This window comes from Ornithorhynchus anatinus, chromosome 2 (assembly GCF_004115215.2).
Source record: "Ornithorhynchus anatinus isolate Pmale09 chromosome 2, mOrnAna1.pri.v4, whole genome shotgun sequence".
Taxonomy (NCBI): domain Eukaryota; kingdom Metazoa; phylum Chordata; class Mammalia; order Monotremata; family Ornithorhynchidae; genus Ornithorhynchus; species Ornithorhynchus anatinus.
Window position 1 is genome coordinate 158,325,544 of NC_041729.1, and position 21,119 is coordinate 158,346,662.

The following is a 21,119-nucleotide window of genomic DNA, read 5'->3' on the forward strand; positions in this document are numbered from 1 at the left end:
CAGTGTGTCCTGACCATGTTCCTCTTCAGGGCCACGAAACAAAGGCAAGCCAAAAAAAAAAAAAAAAAAAGAAACCCCTCCACCACAACAAGACACAATTTGTTGGACATCCATCACACACCTCGACTGGTTCAAGTGCGACCCTATAGGGCAGGGGCAGAGAAGAAATTAAGCCTCTGTAGTACCATGTTGTGATTAGGATAGTCACTTATTTGGTGAAAAATCAAGATTCTCTCTGCTTTTCTCTGCCCGGTCCTAGCCTATTATTCAAGTCTCTTCAGTCATCTTTTCCAAGGCCGGTTCTGTTCTCTGCAAATAGCAAATGTGATAGCACAGCAAAGAAAGATCTTCTTATGCGCAGGTCTGGAAGAAATTGCCATTTGCACTTTGGTCTTTTCAACCAAACCACCTCAGGGAGAGCAACAACTTCAAATCGAAAGGGAAGAAGGAAAGGAAAGGTTCCGAGAAAGGGTCTTGGATCCAGAAGGCTGAAAAATACTTTCTGTGATCCCACCTGACAAGGCTAAGGGCTATGAGATTCGTATCATAGCACAGGAGGTAAGATCCAGACCGAGCGGCACTGAGCTACAGAATAATGAAATATCACCTCGACTCCCCTTTAGAATGCCAAGTCCTTGTGGGCAGAGACCATGACTCGGAAGCAATGTAATAATGTTGGTATTTGTTAAGCGCTTACTATGTGCAGAGCACTGTTCTAAGCGCTGGGGCAGATACAGGGTAATCAGTTTGTCCCACGTGAGGCTCACAGATAATCCCCATTTTACAGATGAGGTAACTGAGGCACAGAGAAGTTAAGTGACTTGCCCACAGTCACACAGCTAAGTGGCAGAGCCGGGAGACAAACCCCTGACCTCTGATTCCGAAGCCCACGCTCTTTTCACTAGGCCACACTACTTCTCCAATGCCAATGTGGCATAAGGAGAAGGGGCATGGCCTCGCTGAAAGAGCACAGACCTGAAAGTCAGAGCATTCTAGCTCTTCTACTTGCTTGGTGTGTGACTTTGGGCAAGAGAAGCAGCGTGGCTCAGTGGAAAGAGCATGGGCTTGGGAGTCAGAGGTCATGGGTTTGAATCCCAGCTCGGCCACTTAGCTGTGTGACTCTGGGCAAGTCATTTAACTTCTCTGTGCCTCAGTTTCCTCATCTGTAAAATGTGGATTAAGACTGTGAGCTTCACGTGGGACAACCTGATTACCCTGTATCTACCTCAGCACTTAGAACAGTGCTCTGCACATAGTAAGCGCTTAACAAATAAAAAAAAGTCACCTATCTTCTCTGGACCTACGTTACCTCATTTGTAAAATGAGTTAACTGCTTCAGTTTCATCGTTCGTAAATGGAGATTAAATACCCATTCTCCCTCCTACTATGACTGTGAGTCTCATGTGAGTCAAGAACTGTTTCCGATCTGACTTCTAGCCCGGCGTTTAGGACAATGGTTGGCTCCCAGAAAGTGTTCAGCTACAAAGAAAATTGTTTTCGATAATGTTATCATTATAATTATTATTCTATTTTACTCTCCCAGTAAATAGTGCTCTGTACAGTGCACTGCCTTCATTATTAGTCAACCAGTCAGTTATATTTATCGAGTGCTTACTTTGTGAAGAGCACTGTACTGACAAGAGATTCGTTCCCTTCCCACAAGAAGTTCACAGTCTAGAAGGGGAAATTATTTCCGTTAATTGAGTGGCTTAGTGGATAGAGCACAAGCCTGGGAGTCAGAAGGACCTGCATTCTAAGCCTATCTGTGCCGCTCGTCTGCTGTTTGACCTTAGACGAGTCACTTAATTTCTCTGTGCCTCAGTTACTTCATCTGTAAAATGGGGATTAAGACTGTGAGCCCCACGTGGGACATGGACTTTGTCCAACCCAATTTGCTTATATCTACCCCAGTGCTGTCTGGAACAGAGAGCTTAACCAATACCATATGAAAAAGGAGAAACATCAAGTGAAGAAGCTCAAAAAGGAGAAACTAATGCATATGCATAAGCAAAGAAAAAATACAAAATATTAAGTAGCTTTAATCATCTCCTTAAGAATGTTCAGGTAGCCATTTCTGCCTCTATTTTTAAAAAATAACATTTAGATTTGCTTCAAAGGTAGCATGCTATTTTTACATACCACATACTGAAGGCCACATGTAGACCGTGGACTTGCTTCATGTATGAAAATCTTCTACCTCAATCTAAATAGAGCGGAACATTCTCCTGTTTGAATCTCTTTTTTCTACCCCTCCTCAGCACTTTTTATGTGAGTTCATGACCGGACACTTTAGTAAGCTCCCAGGATAGCACAATACAACAGAGCTGGGTGACGTTTCCTGTGCACAATGATTCTACTGTCTAGAGGGGGAGACAGACACTAATACAAATAAATATATTAATGAGGTTGAGGGTGAGGTAAATATTCAATGCCCAAAAGTCGCAGATCCGAGTGTATCGATAACCCGGAAGGGAGATGGAACTGGGGCAAAGAAGGTTTAATTGGGGAAGGCCTCTTGGAGGAGATGTGACATAAATAAGGTTTTGAAGGTGGGAGAGATTGGTAGTTTGGTGTGTACAGAGGGAGAGGAGGACTTGAGAAAGGGGTCAGAAGTGAGATAGATGAGATGGGGGCACAGTGAGTAAGATGGAAGTAGGGGAGCGAATTGTGCGGGCTAGGTTGTAGCAGATCAGTGAGGTAAGGTAGGAGGGGGAGAGGTAATTGAGTGCTTTAAATATCAAACTGGGGTTGGATAGTCCAAAATCTGTATTCAATCATTATTATTATTTCTTTATAGTATCTGTAAGGCGCTTACTCGGTGACAGGGACTGTAGTAAACAGTAGGGTAGTTACAAGCTAAGCAGATGAGACACAGTCCATGTCCCACATGAGGCTATCAACCCACGTTTTACAGATGAGGTAACTGAGGCACAGAGAAGTTAAGGGACTTGGCCAAGGCACCCAGGAGACAAGTGGTGAAGCCAGAATTGGAAACCCAGATCTTTTTGACTTCCAGGCCCCTGCTCCATTCTTTAGGATGAGAAGCTTCTCGATTATTATTTTGACTAGTCTCTTTGGTTATTTGCTGGGTAAACAAGACATTTGTCCAGATGAGATTTTAGATTCAGTCACAAGGAATGACCTGAAGACTTTTCCAAAATAACAAAAACAACATCAACCAAAAAACTACTTTTGCCAACCCTATTTTCTGCTGCTTCTTCTTCTTCCCCTACTTGTTCTCATTTTAGGTCGCTTCAACCCAACCAGCTCGAACCTCATTTCTATCTCAGGACAAGGGTAAATAATTGTTCTGCCAATATGATAGACTTGCTTTCGTTGATAAATCGATGCTTCCACGACCGATGTGTCGATCCATCAGTGGAATTGATTGAATGCTTATTATGTGCAGAGCACTGTACTAAGCACTTTGGAGCACACACTAGAATCACTAGATTTGATCCCCATCCTGAGCTTCAATTATGAGTGCCTGCGTAATGGAAAATCCCATGTGGGATTGACATTGACATTGCCAGACTGTAAAGAGAAGCGGCACGCCTAAGAGAAGCAGCATGACTCAGTGGCAAGAGCCCAGGCTTTGGAGTCAGAGGTCATGGGTTCGAATCCCAGCTCTGCCACCTGTCAGCTGTGTGACTGTGGGCAAGTCACTTCACTTCTCTGTGCCTACGTTACCTCGTCTGTAAAATGGGAATTAACTGTGAGCCTCACATGGGACAACCTGATTACCCTGTATCTACTCAGCGCTTAGAACAGTGCTCTGCACATAGTAAGTGCTTAACAAATGCCAACATTATTATTATTATGATTATTATTCATTCATTCATTCATTCAATAGTATTTATTGAGCGCTTACTAAACTCCTTGTAGGCAGGGAACGTCTGCTAAGTCTGTAGTAGCGTATTCTCCCAAGCACTTAGTACAGTGTTCTGCATATAGTAAGCACTGAACATATTAGACTGTAAGCCCGTCAAAGGGCAGGGACTGTCTCTATCTGTTACGGATTTGTACATTCCAAGCTCTTAATCCAGTAAGCGCTCAATAAATACTACTGAAAGAATGAATGAACATATACAATTGACTGATTGACAGTCCAGTCTGGTCATATCGTGCATACAGAATTTATAGGTAGGGGGATGACACAACGTTTAAATGGGAAAGCTTTTAGGAATAGTTAAAGGGTAAAGATATAAATCCATAGATGATGCATTTGAAGGGACTATGGGAGATTAATCGGGAAAGACCATCTGGAGAGATGATTTCAGCAGGGCTCTGAAAATGGGAGAGCCAAGGTCTGCCGGATGTGAAGAAGGAGGGATTTCAAGGCAGGAGGGAGGGAGGGTGTGAGCCGGAAGTCTACAGCAAAAGAGACTTATTTGTGTTCTTTTTTAAGTACTATTATTTTAAGTACTATTATTAAGTACTATTAAGTATTATGTGTCTAACTGTTCTAAACACTGGAGTAGGTACAAGTTAATTAGGTCAGACACAGTCCCTGTCCTGCAGTCCGAATAGGAGGGAGAACTGGTATCCCCATTTTACAGTTGAGGAAACCAAAACACAAAGTGAAGTGACTTACCCAAGGCCCCACAGGCAGCAATTCCTTCTCCCTCAATCAATCGAAGGTATTTAATGCGCACTTACTATGTGCAGAGAACTGCACTAAGCACTTGGGAGACTACAATGCAACCGAATTAGCGGGAAATCTTCCCTGCCTATAACGAGCTTACAGTCAAGAGTGGGGGACTAGTGAATTTGGGAATATGGAAAATAAATGAAAAATCTCAAATTCCTTCAAGGGAGGATCCCAGCAGGGTCTTTCAGTGACTGCTCAACTAATCACAGCCCAGTTAATTTTTGACAAATATCTCCCTTTCCAGATAGTGTAGCTTAGTGGAAAGAGCCGGGCTTGGGAGTCAGAGGTCGTGGGTTCTGATCACTGCTCTGCCACTTGTCAGCTGTTACCTCATCTGTAAAATGGATAATTAAGACTGTGAGCCCCACGTGAGACAACTTGATAACCTTGAATCTATTTCAGTGCTTAGAACAGTGCTTGGCACATAGTAAGAACTTAACAAATACCATCATCATTATCATTATTATCATTATAATTATTATCATTATTGTTAAGACAACCAAGTAGGGGATCAATTAATGGCATTTATTGAATTGTTTCTGAGTGCTAAGCGTGTACCCGATCTCTTGGAAGAGAGCATCTGAATCAAGACATACATTCCTTGACCTCTAGAATAGTTCAGTCTACACACGAGCAGGATCTCATCCTTCCCTGCAGTATCCTCAGAGGAGATCTCCTCCCTCCTCGCAAGTGCCACCCCCTCCACCTGCGCCTCGGACCCCATTCCCTCTCACCTTCTTAAAACCATCGCCCCTGCCCTCCTCCCTTCCTTAACTTCTATTTTTAACCACTCAATCTCCAAGGGCTCCTTCCCCTCTGCCTTCAAACATGCCCACGTCTCCCCCATCCTAAAAAAACCCGCTCTCGACCCCGCTTCCCCCTCCAGTTATCGTCCTATCTCCCTACTACCCTTCCTTTCCAAAATCTTAGAACGAGTCGTCTACAATCGATGCCTAGAATTCCTTAACTCCCATTCTCTCCTGGACCTCCTCCGATCTGGCTTCCGTCCCCTCCACTCTACCGAGACTGCTCTCTCTAAGGTCACCCGTGACCTCCTTCTTGCCAAATCCAATGGCTCCTACTCCATTCTGATCCTCCTTGACCTCTCTGCTGCCTTTGACGCTGTCAACCATCCCCTCCTCCTCCATACCTTATCTCACCTTGGCTTCACGGACTCCGTCCTCTCCTGGTTCTCCTCTTACCTCTCTGGCCGATCATTCTCGGTCTCCTACGCTGGAGCCTCCTCCCCCTCCCATCCTTTAACTGTTGGAGTTCCTCAAGGGTCAGTTCTTGGCCCTCTTCTGTTCTCCATTTACACTCACTCCCTCGGTGAACTCATCCGCTCTCACGGCTTTGACTACCATCTCTACGCAGATGACACGCAGATCTACATCTCCGCCCCTGTCCTCTCCCCCTCCCTTCAGGCTCGCATCTCCTCCTGCCTCCGGGACGTCTCCACCTGGATGTCTGCCCGCCACCTAAAACTCAACATGAGCAAGACTGAGCTCCTCATCTTCCCTCCCAAGCCCGGTCCGCTCCCAGACTTCTCCATCACCGTGGATGGCACGACCATCCTTCCCGTCCCGCAGGCCCGCAATCTCGGTGTCATCCTTGACTCGTCCCTCTCGTTCACCCCACGCATCCTATCCGTTACCAAGACCTGCCGGTTTCACCTCTACAATATCGCCAAGATCCGCCCTTTCCTCTCCACCCAAACGGCTACCTTACTATTACGGGCTCTCGTCATATCCCGGCTAGACTACCGTGTCAGCCTTCTCTCTGACCTCCCTTCCTCCTCTCTCGCCCCGCTCCGGTCTATTCTTCACTCCGCTGCCCGGCTCATCTTCCCGCAGAAACGATCTGGGCATGTCACTCCCCTTCTTAAACAACTCCAGTGGTTGCCTATCGACCTCCGCTCCAAACAAAAACTCCTCACTCTAGGCTTCGAGGCTCTCCGTCACCTTGCCCCTTCCTACCTCTCCTCCCTTCTCTCTTTCTACCGCCCACCCCGCACGCTCCGCTCCTCCGCCGCCCACCTCCTCGCCGTCCCTCGGTCTCGCCCGTCCCGCCGTCACCCCCGGGTCACGTCCTCCCACGGTCCCGGAACGCCCTCCCTCCTCACCTCCGCCAAACCGATTCTCTTTCCCTCTTCAAAACCCTACTTAAAAATCACCTCCTCCGAGAGGCGTTCCCAGACTGAGCTCCTCTTCCCCCTCTACTCCCTCTGCCGTTCCCCCTTTACCTCTCCGCAGCTAAAGCCTCATTTTCCCCTTTTCCCTCTGCTCCTCCACCTCTCCCTTCCCATCCCCACAGCACTGTACTCGTCCGCTCAACTGTATATATTTTCGTCACCCTATTTATTTTGTTAATGAATTGTACATCGCCTCGATTCTATTTAGTTGCCATCGGTTTTTACGAGATGTTCTTCCCCTCGACGCTGTTTAGTGCCATTGTTCTTGTCTGTCCGTCTCCCCCGATTAGACTGTAAGCCCGTCAAATGGCAGGGACTGTCTCTATCTGTTGCCGACTTGTTCATCCCAAGCGCTTAGTACAGTGCTCTGCACATAGTAAGCGCTCAATAAATACTATTGAATGAATGAATGAATGAATGATCTCACTATCAGAACTTGGTTGATTCTGAAAATGAAGAAAATCCCCCTCCCCGTCTAACAATAATAATGACAATAATTATGGTATTGATAATTATGGTATTTAAGTGCTTACTATGTGTCAAGCACTGTTCTAAGCCCTGGGGCAGATACAAGGCTATCAGGTTGCCCCATGTGGGGCTCACAGTCTTAATCCCCGTTTTACAGATGAGGTAACTGAGGCACAAAGAAGTGGCTTGCCCGAGGTCACACAGTTGACAAGTAGAGGAGCCGGAATTAGAACCCGTATCCTCTGAGTCCCAAGCCTGTGCTCTTTCCACTAAGCCACCACGCTGCTTCTCAGGCAGGTGTACAGCTCTATCCATATCCATCTCAAATTCATACAAATGGGGAAGTTGATGAGTGAGTTCAGCATATCATACAGGGAAATGAATTTAGGAAAATGTTTTGGATTTACATGGAACAAATAAATAACACAGTGTGACTATACAGTGATATTTTTGACACACTAGTAAATATTTTGAAATTATTTCATCAGGGACTTGCACAGTGTTGTAGAAGTTGCTTCTGTTTGTGTTTTAGAAAGATTTTGAACCACCTGAAAAAAAAAAAATTAGGAATACAGCCAGCAGGCTTGCCAGCTGCTTTATGTGCACCAAGAGCAATTTTCTAATGTTCTGCTCTTGGAAGAAAAAGTCCACTTTATTAAATTTGCCTCAAATTGCATCACATAAGGAGGAATAGCTCCAAATCATCGGATTGAATGTCAACTCGTGTTGCATAATCATCTGATACAGAGACTTCAAGTTTCAGTTAACTAAAATATAAGTAGCATTATTTCTCTCGTGAATGATTGATCCCTTCGGCACATGCACCTCATCGGCACGCATGAGAAAACTGATTCTGAGAGGAGTGTACAGAATGGCATGAATGATTGACCCTTGAAATACTGAGGTATGAGGCCGAGGATTTCTTGTATTTTTATGTTGTGTTTCTTTTTTTGTGGTTTCGCCTTTCCTACCGTGTTCTTCGTCAAACCTTGAGAACCAGAGACCCTGTTTTATTTTCATCCACATGGTTTCCCAGTGCTTAGTAGACAGTAGTAGTTTATGGGGCTTTTCACATAGTAGGTGCTTGATAAATACATTCTTACTAAATAGCCCTGTGATTCGATTTATGCAGGTTGTGCATGCAACCTTCTTACATCACTCTCAATCCATCCCGCCTCCAACCCCTGGCTCATACTGTTCCATAGCCAGGAATTCCTCCCCACCTCCAATTTTCCAGACCACAGGTCTGCCCATCTTTGGTCCCTTCTAAAATCCCACCTCCTCCAGACTGTAAGACCTCCTCCCCATCTAGACTGTAAACTCCCTGTGATGTAGTGTGCCGTAAGCACTCAATAAGTATAACTAATTGATTGAAGCTTCTTCCAATTAAGTCACAGCACACCAGCCACCTAAGCCTTTATCTTCCTGTAGTTGCCACTTCTATATTTCATTCCTCTTCCAGACCCTGTGGACAAATATCCATCTTTCTTTTTTAAATGCATTTTGTTCAAACACTTTTGAGTATAGTCAATTATTTTGTCAACGGCTTTGTCCTTATATGTTTGAACTGCCTCTTCCTCTACCTTTGTTTTTCCTCCAGCTTTCACTATTGATGAATTTGATTTGCACATCTTACACCTCTTATTACCCTATTGTGTTCTTCTCCCCCTTTGTGTAGTCCTTCAGTTGGTAAATTATTATTTTTTATGGTATTTGTTAAGCATTTACTATGTGACAGACACTGTACTAAGCACTGGAGTAGATACTAATCAGGTTAGACACAGTCCCTGTCCCACAGGGGGCTCTCAGTCTTAATCCCTATTTTTACAGCTGAGGTAACTGAAGCACAGAGAATTTAAGTGACTTGCCCAAGGTCACACAGCAGAAAATGGGTGGAGCTGGATTAGAACCCAGGTTCTCTGACTCCCCGATCCGTTCTCTATACTGCCATGCGGCTTCTAATTATTCTAATGTCTCTCTCTTCCTGCCAGATCCTAAAATCTTTGAGGTCAGGGATCACATTTACTAATTCTATTATACTCTCCCGAGTGCTTAATTCAGTGCTCAGCACATAGTAGATCCATGGTTAGTTCACTGTTCTGCAGAGAGTAGAAACCCAATAGATACTATTGACTGATCAGTAGTTACTAAATAAATTCCATCGACCGATTCATTGCAAATAAGTTGAAATTATGCTGAAGTCCAGAAAATCTTCACTAAGCTGCAAAGTATGTGCTCTAAGGTAGCATGGCCTTGAGGATAAAGCACAGGCCTGGGTTCTAATCCCAGATCTGACACTCGTTGACTGTGTGACCTAGGGGAAGTCACTTATTTCTCTTTCCCTCATCAGTAATATGGGGATTTTACAATAAAAGACTGTGAACTCTGTGTGGGACATGGAGTTCCAGACTGTAAGCTCGTTGTGGGCGGGGAATGTGTCTATTATTGTACTGTACTCTCTCAAGAGCTTAGTACAAAGTTCAGCACACAGTAAGTGCTCAGCAATCCAATTGACTGACTGACATGGACTGTGTCCAACCTGCTTAGCCTGTATTCATTCATTCAGTCATATTTATTGAGCACTTACGGTGTGCAAAGCACTGTACTAAGCACTTGGGAGACTACAGTGTAACAAGAAATGGACACATTCCCTACCCGCAATGAGCTTACTGCCACTGTTCTTGTCTGTCTCCCCCGATTAGACCGTAAGCCCGGCAAAGGGCAGGGATTGTCTCTATCTGTTCCCGAATTGTATATTCCAAGTGTTTAGTACAGTGCTCTGCACATAGTAAGCGCTCAATAAATACTATTGAATGAATGAATAAAAGGAGAGACAGACTGTCTCCCCCGATTAGACTGTAAGCCCATCAAAGGGCAGGGATTGTCTCTATCTGTTCCCGAATTGTATATTCCAAGTGCTTAGTACAGTGCTCTGCACATAGTGAGTGCTCAATAAATACTATTGACTGAATGAATAATATAAATATTATTATAATAATATAAATAGTGTGTTGTAGGGGTGGGAGGGGGATGAATGAAGGGAGAGGGTCAGAATGATGCAGAAGGGAGTGTGAAAAGAGGAAAGGAGGGTTTAGTCAGGAAAAGCCTCTTGGAGATGTGCCTTCAATAAGGCTTTTGAAGCGGGGAAGAGTATTCATTCATTCAATAGTATTTATTGAGCGCTTACTATGTGCAGAGCACTGCACTAAGCGCTTGGATTGTACAAATCGGTAACAGATAGAGACAGTCCCTGCCCTTTGACGGGCGCACGGTCTAATCGGGGGAGACGGACAGACGAGAACAATAACAATAAATAGAATTGGCTATGAGGAGAGAGGGGGTGTTCCAAACCAGAGGAAGAACGTGGGCGAGAGGTCGGTACAGAGAAAAGGTTAGCACCGGAGCGGTGAAGTGTGCGGGCTGAGAAGTTATAGGAGAGTAGCGAGATGAGGTAGGAAGGGACAAGGTGATCGAATGTTTTAAAACCAGCGGCGTGACGTTTTTATGTCAATACTTAGTATACTGCCTGGCACACGATAAGTGCTTAACAAATAGCCATTAAAAAAACTCTTCAAAAAACCTCACCCCTTTGCCCAGTTCTTGATCTTTAGCTCGTCTATTGTTCAGAACTGCTACAGTCTAGGCCCAGCCCTGTCGGGAAGGTGGAAAAGTTACGTCCCTCTCATTGTGTTCCCTTCCTCCTGGCAAGTAAAATCCCTTTGAGTGGAAGCTCTCTGTGGGCATGGGAGGTGTGTCAGTTTCTTCGTTTGTACTTCTCAACTGTTTAGTTTACAGTACATTATCACCCAGTGATCGTTCAAGAAATGTTATTCTACTTTCCCCTCTCAGGGTCTCACCTGGAGAGTTTCCAGTACTCTACCAGTCTGGGCTATGGGAGGGAGAGTCAAGCAGAGAGAGGCTTACGTGGCTCAGTGGAAAGAGCCTGGGCTTTGGAGTCAGAGGTCTTGGGTTCGACTGCCGGCTCTGCCACTTGTCAGCTGTGTGACTGTGGGCGAGTCACTTCACTTCTCTGTGCCTCAGTTACCTCATCTGTAAAATGGGGATTAACTGTGAGCCTCACATGGGCCGACCTGATTACCCGGTATCTCCCCCAGCGCTTAGAACAGTGCTCTGCATATAGTAAGCGCTTAACAAATACGAACATTATTATTTTAGAGAAGCAGCGTGGCTCAGTGGTAAGAGCCCGGGCTTGGGAGTCAGAGATCATAGGTTCGAATCCCGGCTCTACCACTTGCCAGCTGTGTGACTGTGGGCAAGTCACTTCTCTGTGCCTCAGTTGCCTCATCTGTAAAAAGGGGATGAAGACCGTGAGCCTCACGTGGGACAACCTGATTCCCCTGTATCTACCCCAGCGCTTAGAACAGTGCTCTGCACATAGTAAGTGCTTAACAAATGCCAACATCATTATTATTATTCCATTCCTAGCTTGGCCAATGGCTAGTGAGTGGCAGGCAATCTGCTGCTTGTCAAAACTCACCCATGCTGGGCAGCAGCGGCAGGGGAGAGATTCGAGGGCGACGATTCGAGTTTACTGCAGTGGTGAACCATTTATGGATCTGTAGCAAGAAAACTCGGTGAATCCACTACCAGAACAATTGCAGATGGAGAGCGGGGCCTTCTGGGAGAGATGTGTCTGTGGTGTCACTGTGGGGCCGAAAGGATTCAAAAGCGTGAGACAAGATATAGCTACTTGTTATAATCCACTGGTATCACTGTCTTTTATAATAATGTTGGTATTTGTTAAGCGCTTACTATGTGCAGAGCACTGTTCTAAGCGCTGGGGTAGATACAGGGTAATCAGGTTGTCCCACATGAGGCTCACAGTTAATCCCCATTTTACAGATGAGGGAACTGAGGCACAGAGAAGTGAAGTGACTTGCCCACAGTCACACAGCTGACAAGTGGCAGAGCTGGGATTCGAACCCTTTTATCTGCATCACCTCACCTAGATTTTAACCCCATGTGGACCAGGGACTGTGCCTTATTGCTTTGCACAGTTTTTCCACGTAGTAAGTGCTTAATAAATAGCATGAACAGCTGCCTAAATGTAACGTTATTCATTGCGAACTCAGTATGTGCCAAAGCACTGGGCTGGATTCAAGAGAATCGATAATCAATTAGGTCCTCATAAAACACACAATTAAATAGATAAGGAGATCAAACACCACCATTCCACAGGCCCAGGAGTCAGGAGGTCGTGGGTTCTAAGCCCGGCTCCACCACTTGTCTGCTGCGTGACCTTGGGCAAGTCACTTCACTTCCCCGTGCCTCAGTTACCTCATATGTAAAATGGAGATTGATATCGGGACCCCAACGTGGGACAGGGATTGTGTCCAACTCGATTAGCTTGTATCCACCCCAGCGCTTACTACAGTGCCCAGCACATAGCAAGAGCTTAACAAATGCCATCATTTTTATTATTATTCTCCCTAGGTGAACCACACCAATGCTCCTATTAGAACACTGGCCAAATCTCCTCCCCAGAATAGTGTGTTTTCAGTGTATTTCCATTGATCCTACCTCCAGGGAGGACAGTGTCTCCTTATTTCTATCATTTTCTGTCTCTCTTTCTCTGGAGTGTCCTTCTCAAATATTTCTCAGGCCAGAAATCTCGAGTCTAGCCTAAATCAGTCTCCTTCTGGAGATAATACCAGATTAATCCCCAAGCCGTCTCAGTCATATCATCCTCTCACCCACCTTAAAATAGATTTTTCATCAATTTGTTATGTATTCATTTATTAGTTGTGCTATTATTCAGGTCCGGATTAACTCAGTGGTTTTAGAAGTCACAGAGCCGGTAGCCACTAGGAAAAAACACAACTCAAGCCGCTGCTGCTTCAGACGAAAATCACGTGCCCGTTGGCCCTTCCAACATGGCCTCCACTGGGGTCATTACCAAGATGACACCCAAACGAGACTGTTCCAAGATGGCCTTCACCCAGTCAGTGAAGCGAATTCCTGGAGTTTTTAATATCTGAAGGGCCAGGGAGGGCAGTGCGGGGTTGATCTGCGGCCCCTATTGCCCGACCTCTCCTCGCCTGCGATCCCGTTGTGGGCAGGGATCGTCTCTCCCTCTTGCTGAATTGAACTTTCCAAGCGCTCGGTATAGTGCTCTGCACGTGGTAAGTGCCTCATAAACATGACTGAATGATTCCTCCGTATCTGTGAATGGACAGCAACCATTTCAAGTGTGATCGAGAAGGTGGCTGATGAAGGAGCAGATGTGGGGAGCGGCCACGTGGGACCGCATCTTCAGGACTCAGCTGACACGAAGGTGCCAGCTTGGTGGGGCTCTGGCTCTGACCCCGATTTCCACCCCTCACTTATCCATCCAGTTAAGTACATCCCCAGAGGGAAGATGCCCTAGGCTGTAGTTGAAACAGGAGGAAAGCAGGAAAGTGCCAAGGTGTTCTGACTCCCGGACACACGCTTTTCCCAGCAGGCAACGTTGCTTGCCTTGCCCAGTGGGGATCAGGGCAGAGCATTGAAAGAGGAAGGATGGGAGTATGTAGGGGTAGGGGGAAGGTATTCATCTGGGGCCCTGTGGACATGATTCCATTAACACTGGACCAAGTAAGGTAGAGAATCCCCGCACCTCTCTTTCGGTGGTGGTGTTCGTAGCACCTCGACTGCCCAGCTCAGCTTTACTCTCAAACGAGAGAGCACAGAACGACCGGATGCACTGAGATCCCAGAGAGCCAGAGAATTGCAAAAAGCATCCCACGCCCCTAGGAGGGCCGAGAGAGCATTTTAAAATCGACATTCTAGAGTCCACGTCTTCCTGTCCATCCAAACTGCTACTATGCTGATCCAAGCGTAGTATCCCACCTCGAGTAGTTCGTAAGCCTCATCAATGACCTGTCAGTCAGTCAGTCGTATGGATTTAGGGCTTACTGTTTGCAGAGCGCTCTACTAAGTGCTTGGGAGAATACAATAAAGCAATGAACAGACATTCCCTGCCCACAGTGAGCTTACCTCCTCCCGTCTCTCCCCATTCCAGTTTACATTTCACTCTGGTATCCAAATCATTTTTCTGTAAAAAATGCTCGGTCCATAATAATAAATAAGAATTATTGCATTTGTTAAGCACTCAATATGTGCCAGGTACTGAATTAAGCGCTGGGGGGTTACAAGCAAATCGGGTTTTATCTCCTCGCTGCTCAAAAACCTCCAAGGGTTACCCGTCGACTTCCATATCAAACAGAAACCCCTTAAGGTACTCAATCAGCTCTGTCTTACCTTACCTCCATGGTCTCCTACTACAACCCAGTTCACACACTCTGCTCCTCTAATACCAATTTACTCTCTCTATCCCAGTCTCAACTATACCACTGCCTATCCTATGAGAAGGAGCGTGGCTCAGTGGAAAGAGCCTGGGCTTTGGAGTCAGAGCTCCTGAGTTCGAATCCCAGCTCTGCCACTTGTCGGCTGTGTGACTGTGGGCAAGTTCTCTGTGCCTCAGTTCCCTCATCTGCAAAATGGGGATGAAGACTGTGAGCCCCACGTGGGACAACCTGATTCCCCTGTGTCTACCCCAGCGCTTAGAACAGTGCTCTGCACATAGTAAGCGCTTAACAAACACCAACAGTATTATTATTATTATCCTCTGTTGATTTCCTCTTGTCTAGCCTTGACCTCCTCAACCTTCATAAATGACAGATCACCTCTCTCCCCATCTTCAAAATCTTACTAAATTTCTCACCTCCATGAAGACTTCTCTGACAAAGCCCCCGTTTCTCCTACCAGCCCTCTTTTCTACATCACCTATGCCTTTGGCTGTGCACTCCTTAAACCTTCCAGTGCTCATTCCCACCCCACGGCACTTATGCATATATCCTTATACTCTACCATTTGCCCTATCTGTATTTTTTTTTTGTCTGTCTCCCGCTGTAGATCGGAAGGTTCTTGTGGGCAGGGATGTGGCTACCATCCCTATTTTACCGCACTTTCCTAATTGTGCTCTGTACACAGAAAGTGCTCAGTAAATAATGTTGATGGATTATAACATCATCATTAAGAATTCACTGTAATCTGCGAGGAGCAGCATGGCCCAATAGGAGGAGGTTGTCAGGAAACTTGGTGGTAATCCTGGTTCTGCCATTTACCTTCTGTGTGACCTTGGCAACAGTGCTTGGCACTTAGTAAAAGCTTAACAAATGCTATCATTGTTATTATCATTATTAACTGCTCTGAGCCTCAATTTCCTCATCTGTAAAATGGGTATTCAATGCCTGTTCTCCCCCATACATAAACTGCCAGTCCCATGTGGGACAGAGCTGCATTTGATTCTTTTACAAGGTATCTACCCCAGTGCTTAGTACAGTGTTTGGCACTTAGTGCTTAACAAATATCACAATTATTCTTCCTCTTCTTAGTATTATCAGGTCATTCGAGTGACCCCATTTCTCAAACTTAACCTCCATAGAAAGAGTTAAAACTGAATTAAGTTCATCTAAGGCTGTGACAAAAAGAAGAAACATAAAGGCATGTGTGGTGCATCTTTGGTATTTCTTTATGTGCCTCCAGGACTGTTTTATATCTGTGCCATGTTTAATGAGAATAATATTCATTACCTATTCAAGGTGATACTATGAGGGGTTTTTTTCCTACTCAACTCATCATGGTGTTTTTTTTTTTCTATCCAAGTCTTTACGGTATAATAAATCACATCTAAAGGGGGTGATTAATAATCAGACATTTCAGAGCAAAGCCCGTGCAAAAGAGGAAATTGCGCAAACAGGCAGAGTTATCTGTCACCAAATGACAAAGTTCAAGTTTAAGAAGCTGCTTGTCAAATACAATCGACTGAACGCTTGATAGATTAGATCTTAATAGCACTAAAATAAGCTATAAACCATTGCCTTCCTTTTGCAACAAAAAACCCTCTTTTTAAACACTCTGAGGAAATGGAGTAAAATAAAATAAAAATTGGTCGAGGTAACTGGTGCTATCTTGTTCTTGCCCAGTCACTGAAGTGAATTCCTAGAGTTTTTAATGTTTGGCTCCTGGAAAGGTCAATTTCATCATTTGGGGGTTGTCCTAAAAAAGAAAAAATAAAAGGCAAACATAGACAAACACAAATAAATCACTCTACTGTAACCTCTAGAGTTATATCCAGAATCAGCCAGAGATGTTCCGTCACCTGTTTCAGTTGAACGTTCTTTCTTCATTCTTGGAATGAAGGCTAATTTTTCAAAACAGGCGAATTCAGCTCGCCTTTAATGATTGCTCCATGGCTGCATTTGACAACTCTTATTTAATTTTTCAATCAGCAGCTATTCTCCCGGCTCCTTTCGTTTTCATCCGTCTCCACCCTACCAGCTAGAAAAACTGTGTTCAGAGGTGATGATGTGGGTCCTTAACTGATTTCCCCTCTTGTAGATTTTCCTTTTGGCTAGAGGCCTCTCATCTGATCTAGAAGGCCAAGGCAGAGGATTGCCAGAAATCTCTTATCACTAATTGTCACTTCTCCTTTTCATTTGATTGCTAGCTCTGGCAATTAAACTTGGGTGTAGGGGGAATACTTGAATTCAAATGTTTAGCTTTTTAATGCATGGTCTTCTTTAAGTGACTCTTTGCATTAATTGACTAGCTCCTCTTGTAACCCTGCTTTTGCCTTTTTATTTTTATTTTAGTGAATTCTACTTTCATTTGAGTTCGCTTTTTGGTTACATTACATTCCTTCTCAAATGTATAATCCTTATCAATGTCCACAGTAAACTATGAGCCCCGTGTGGAACAGGGACTGTGTCCAAACTGATGATCTCGTATCAACCTCAGTGTTTAGAAAAGTGCTTGACACATAGTAAACATTTAACAAACGCCATCATCATTATTAAGAAATACTATTGATTGATCGATAAGTTGTGAATGAATGAGTGGTATTTATTTTTGAGAAATGCTCCCTCTCACTGAGACTGGAGCTTTTGAACATAATGCAGTTTTTATCGTTACTGTTGACCGAGTGGCTTAAAAATGCTCCCTTAATCAGGAAAAGTTGGATTTTTTTTTCCCAGTGCTATCCAGTTTGCTAGTGAGCTGTAAATTTTCCACTATTGAATGGGGAGAGGGAGCTGGCAGAATAGAATGAAAAAGACCGGCGTGACTTTGAGAGGATTCATTCATTCAATAGTATTTATTGAGCGCTTACTATGTGAAGAGCACTGTACTAAGCGCTTGGAAGGTACAAATCGGCAACAGATAGAGACAGTCCCTGCCCTTTGATGGGTTTACAGTCTAATCGGACAGGATAGAGGATACGATAGATAGAGGATAGGAAGACACAGTATACTGACAAGTTCTATGGCAAGTTGAACGTCTATCAAGTGTTGCCCAACCTTCCAGGTTGCTGGAACACCAGGACCTATTACAGTACACACATCCAGCTTCTTTAACAATTTCACCAGTGTCATTCACAAACCATACTAAGCATTAATTTGTCAATCCGTAAGCTTATTATTAATAGGGAACGAGTCTGCTGATTCTGTTGTACTCTCCCGAGCACTTAGTACAGTGTTCCGCACAGAGTAAACCCTCACTGATTGATTATTGTGCACTAAATGACATGGGTCTGAAAGTGAGAGACCTGGGTTCTAATCCTAGCTACTGTTTGTTTTCTGTGTGACCTAGGGCAGGTCATTTAACTGCTATGTTCCTCAGTTTTGCTATCTGTAAAATGGGGATTCAATACCTGTTCTCCCTCCCACTTAGACTGTATGCCCCATGTGGGACAGGGATTGGGTGCCTGACCTGATTATCTTGTATCTTAGTTCAGGAATTTTAGCTTAGTTCAGTGATGGGCATCTAGTACATCTAGGGCATCTAGGCAGCCTTCTCTCTGACCTCCCTTCCTCCTCTCTCGCCCCGCTCCGGTCTATTCTTCACTCCGCCGCCCGGCTCATCTTCCCGCAGAAACGATCTGGGCGTGTCACTCCCCTTCTTAAACAACTCCAGTGGTTGCCTATCGACCTCCGCTCCAAACAAAAACTCCTCACTCTAGGCTTCGAGGCTCTCCGTCACCTCGCCCCTTCCTACCTCTCCTCCCTTCCCTCTTTCCACCGCCCACCCCGCACGCTCCGCTCCTCCGCCGCCTACCTCCTCGCCGTCCCTCGGTCTCGCCCGTCCCGCCGTCGACCCCCGGGTCACGTCCTCCCGCGGTCCCGGAACGCCCTCCCTCCTCACCTCCGCCAAACTGATTCTCTTTCCCTCTTCAAAACCCTACTTAAAACTCACCTCCTCCAAGAGGCCTTCCCAGACTGAGCTCCTCTTCTCCCTCTACTCCTTCTGCCATCCCCCCTTTAATAATAATAATAATAATGTTGGTATTTGTTAAGCGCTTACTATGTGCCGAGCACTGTTCTAAGCGCTGGGGTAGACATAGGGGAATCAGGTTGTCCCACGTGGGGCTCACAGTCTTAATCCCCATTTTACAGATGAGGGAACTGAGGCACCGAGAAGTTAAGTGACTTGCCCACAGTCACACAGCCGACAAGTGGCAGAGCTGGGATTCGAACTCATGAGCCCTGACTCCAAAGCCCGTGCTCTTTCCACTGAGCCACACTGCTTCTCACAGCCACGCTGCTGCTCTTTACCTCTCCTCAGCTTAACCCTCTTTTTCCCCTTTTCCCTCTGCTCCTCCACCTCTCCCTTCCCATCCCCACAGCACCGTACTCGTCCGCTCGACTGTATATATTTCCGTTACCCTATTTATTTTGTTAATGAATTGTACATCGCCTCGATTCTATTTAGTCGCCATTGTTTTTACGAGATGTTCTTCCCCTCGACTCTATTCATCGCCATCGTTCTCGTCTGTCCGTCTCCCCCGATTAGACCGTAAGCCCGTCAAACGGCGGGGACCGTCTCCATCTGTTGCCGACTTGTTCATCCCAAGCGCTTCGTACAGTGCTCTGCACCTAGTAAGCGCTCAATAAATACTATTGAATGAATGAATGAATAGTACGCCCTTAACAAATACCAGAATTAATATTATTATTACAAGATTACTAGAAGTGCTTATTGCATAGCTCTGCCCACAGGAAGCGCTCACTGAATGAGTGATTGATTTAAGATTGCCAACAATGAGAAGTCATACGGCCTAATGGAACGAGCGCAGGACTGGGAATTACAAAACCTGGGTTTTAATCCCAGCTCTTCCACCCGCCTGTTTCGTGACCCTGGGCAATTCACTTAACGTACACGTACCTCAGTTTCCTCAAGTGGAAAATGGGGATTAAATTTCTGTTCTCCCTCCCACTTGGATCTCCTCACCGTGTGAGACGTACTGGGTCCAGTGTGATTTCCTGTTTCTATTTTAGGGTTTAAACAATCCAATGATTATCATTGCTATTGATTAGTAATGTGTTGAGTGGGAAAGTAGAACAAGGAGAGGCCGGGTTACAACCTCCAGACTAAGGCTTGGCTTTCCCAGACCACCCTTTCATTTATTCATTCATTCAATCGTATTTATTGAGTGCTTATTGTGTGAAAAACACTATACTAAGCGTTTAGGAGAATATACTGTAACAACGAACAGACAAGGAGCTCTTGGTCTAGAGGGGGAGACAGACATTACTATAAATAAATAAATTACAGATCTATACAGATATATACATATGTGTTGTGGGAATAGGAGGGAGGATGAATGAAGGAGCAAGTAAAAGCGGCTCAGGAGGCAGTGGGAGAAATGTGACTTTAATAAGACTTTGAAGTGGCAGAGAGCAATTATCTGTCCGATAATTGCCCATCCCATTCCTCACCTTACCCTCCCCTCTCCTCAGGCGAGCAGATCATCAGTGACTTACTGTGCCTGCTTGCCTGCCTCTGCCAGGCCCAGGAGGGTCAAAATGCTTGGCAGGTAAAACCAAAACCATCAGGAGTGAACTCCCCCAAATATCCCCGTCACGGGCCTGAGACTCTCTTTCCCTTTCTTCCTATTAAAATATTGGTTGACATTCTGTCCCTCCTTTTCCTTCCTCTGATGAATTCCCCTAGACCAGATCTGACTGAGGAAACAGCATGGTGCAGTGGCTAGAGCACAGGCCTGGGACTCAGAAGGTCATGGGTTCTAATCCCAACTCTGCCACTTGTCAGCTGTGTGACTGTGGGCAAGTCACTTCACTTCTCGGTGCCTCAGTTACCTCATCTGCAAAATGGGGATGAAGACTGTGAGCCTCACGTGGGACAACCTGATTACCTCATATCTACCCCAGCGCCTAGAACAGTGCTCTGCACATAGTAAGCGCTTAACAAATGCCAACATTAGTATTGTTATTCTCTGGACCTCAGTTCCCTCATCTGTAAAATGGGGATTGAGATTGTCAATAGGGAAGCATCGTGACTCAGTGGAAAGAGCCCGGGCTTGGGAGTCAGAGGTCATGGGTTTGAATCCCGACTCTGCCACTTGTCAGCTGTGTGACTGTGGGCAAGTCGCTTTTCATTCATTCATTCAATAGTATTTATTGAGCACTTACTATGTGCAGAGCACTGTACTAAGCGCTTGGAATGGACAAATCGGCAACAGATAGAGACAGCCCCTGCCCTTTGACGGGCTCACGGTCTAATCGGGGGAGACGGACAGACGAGAACAATGTCAATAAATAGAGTCAAGGGGAAGAACATCTCATTGAAACAATAGCAAATAAATAGAATCAGGGTGATGTACATCTCATTAAAATAAATAGGGTGATGAAGATATAGACAGTTGCCCGGACGAGTACAGTGCTGAGGGGATGGGACGGGAGAGGAGGAGGAGCAGAGGGAAAGGGGGGAGAGGAGAGTTTCGCTGCGGAG